This window comes from Condylura cristata, unplaced genomic scaffold, assembly GCF_000260355.1.
Source record: "Condylura cristata isolate star-nosed mole 26May11 unplaced genomic scaffold, ConCri1.0 scaffold00010, whole genome shotgun sequence".
Taxonomy (NCBI): Eukaryota; Metazoa; Chordata; class Mammalia; order Eulipotyphla; family Talpidae; genus Condylura; species Condylura cristata.
The window spans coordinates 48,734,064-48,736,741 of NW_004567111.1; positions in this window are offsets into that span (position 1 = coordinate 48,734,064).

Sequence of the window (2,678 nt, forward strand, 5' to 3'; positions counted from 1 at the left end):
CTGATAGAACACAGGGTGAAAATGTGAGAAAACAAAACAAAAATTGCTGAAGGAAATACTTGATGAATGGAAAGGGTGTGTGTGTGGGGGGGGGGAGGGTGGGAATGCTTCATTATGCTGCTGTTTGCAAGGCATAGTTTAAAAATGGGTAAAAAAATTTTTTTTCTCTTGACTCAAAGAATTATAAGTGTCATTAATCTGAGGAAAAGCAGATCTGGACATGGAGATACTTTTCTTATTACAGTAATGGTACCCCTGTTTCAGGTTGCATAAGAATCACTCATAGGACTTGTTAAAACTGGTTCTTGGGCCCTCCCTGGTGGCGAAGTCAGCTAAAGCTCTCACTGCAAGCTGGCTGCAGTCACTTCAGTGCGAGTTCGATCCCCACCCTGGGAGGTGATCCACATGGGAGAGCAGGCCTATCCTGACCCACATGCTGCTCCCCTCAGCAGCATACTTTGTCAGTCGGCCTATTCTGCTCCCCACTCTGTCTCTGGTGAAGCCTCTCACCGCCCCTGCACCTCTGGCCTGTGTCCCAGTTATGTATGCATAAGTAAATAAATCTTAAATAAATAAAAGAAAATACAGCAATTAAAAAAATTATGCTGTGATCCTATGAAAGTCAAAGGTAAATATCCAAGGTGCCAATGGTCATGAGCATAGCCGTGACCCACTACTCAGTGGTTCCACTACTGATAGTGATTGTCCAAATCTCAATGCACTGAAACCGGAATCTGTCATTAACAATATCAACTTTCATTCTCAGAAATGTCCTGCATGACTGAAGACATAAAAACTCTATAGGCAATACAAATCTCAGTCCACAGCACAAGCTTGTGAACTGCACTTGTCTGGAGGGTTGAAGAAACTCCAGCTAGCCTGTGTGGTTGACATAGAATGAGAGACAGGGATTCACACGTAAAAGAAGGTAAGGCAGGGGACTGAGGTAGCTCATGTATTTGTTTGACACTGCCACACTTATATAGGATTACTAACTTTATTAGTTAGGCTTACTTAGTTTTTAGCTGATGCCTTTTTTCTGTTCCAGGTCCCATCTGTGAGAATTTAGTAATTTCCTAAATTGTGCATTCTGATAGGACTCTTTCTTTCTCATGTGGCCCCATGTCCTTTGAAAATCAAAGACTATCAGGCAATAATCACGTGAAGGGTTTCTGAATATTCTTTAATAATCAGAAACCATAATTTTGATCTGTGACAGTTGAGAAACTAGGGTACCAAGAGCCTAGAGCACAGAATATCCCTGAGGAAAAGTCCCCTAACTCTATACTATATTTATACATACATACATACATACAGAACTGGGGTATAAGCCAGAGGTGCAGGGATGGTAAGAGGATTCACCAGAGACAGAGTGGGGAGCAGAGTAGACAGTTCAACAAAGTACATTGCTGAGGGGAGAAGCCTGTGAGACAGGAGAGATCTCTGCACCATGTGGATCACCTCTGGGGCCAGGGATCAAACTCATGCTGAAGTGGTTGCTGCCAGCTTGCAGTGCTGCATCCTAATCCATTGCGCCACCAGGGAGAGGCCAGACTTTTTTTTTTTTTTTTTCTTAATAACTTTAGACTTCTTGAGAAAGAGGCCTCCCTGTGGCACAAGAGTTTAAGGCTGTGAGCCATTAGCAGCCACTGCAGCATGAGTTCTATCCCTGGCCATGGAGGTGACTCACATGGAGCAGCAGACCTCTCCTGTCTCCTGCTGCTCTCCTCAGCAGAGTATTTCAGTACATCCTCCTGTTCTGCTCCCCACTCTGTCTCTGGTGACTCCTCTCACCCATCTCCCCTGCCCCACACCTCTGGCCTGTGCTGCAGTTCTTGTATGCATCAATCAATCAATCTTTTTTTAAAAATGAGAAGGTAGGTCTTAATGTTCCTATATATACTATATCCAGTTTCCCCTAATAGCTTACACTGACATATTAAATATTCCACAATCAATGAGACAATATTTATATATGATTACTAACTAGCGCTTATTAGTTAGGCTTACTTAGTTTTTAGCTGATGCCTTTTTTCTGTTCCAGGTCCCATCTGGGAGTCAACTTTAAATTTAGTTAGCTTGTCCCTTAGGCTCCTCTTGGCTATGACACTTTCTCGAACTTTCTTTGCTGGGGATGTCCTTGATAGTTTTGAGGAGTACTGGTCAAAGAAACAAAATAAAAAGGAAGAGGAGTACCAGTTAGATCTTTTTCAGAACATCTCTGAACTGATATCTTTGTCATGATTACACTGGGATTATATGTTTTGTGAGGAGAGCCACATTTTTATTATTTCATTTACATGTTGCATACTATTATCACTTATCACAGGTAACTTTCATCACTTGGCTGAAATAATGTCAACTTTTTCACTTCACCTCTCTACACGGTATTCTTTAGAAGGAAATCACTTGAGACCTACACATAACTGTTAACAGGAGTGACTGTCATGTCCATCTTTTATGAAGTAAGAAAATGGGACTTTACATTTTCTGTCTTTAATTTCTTATTTGAAAGTGTGACTTAAGGGTTAGCACACATTAACTAAGATCACCAGTTCCTAAGTATCTGTGGTTTTTCTAGTGTTGTTTATGATTCTTTCAGTTATCTCTTATTCTGGTTTCCTCCATAACACATAACTACTTTCACATTATTCCTCTTTGCTGCTTTTTTTTTTGTT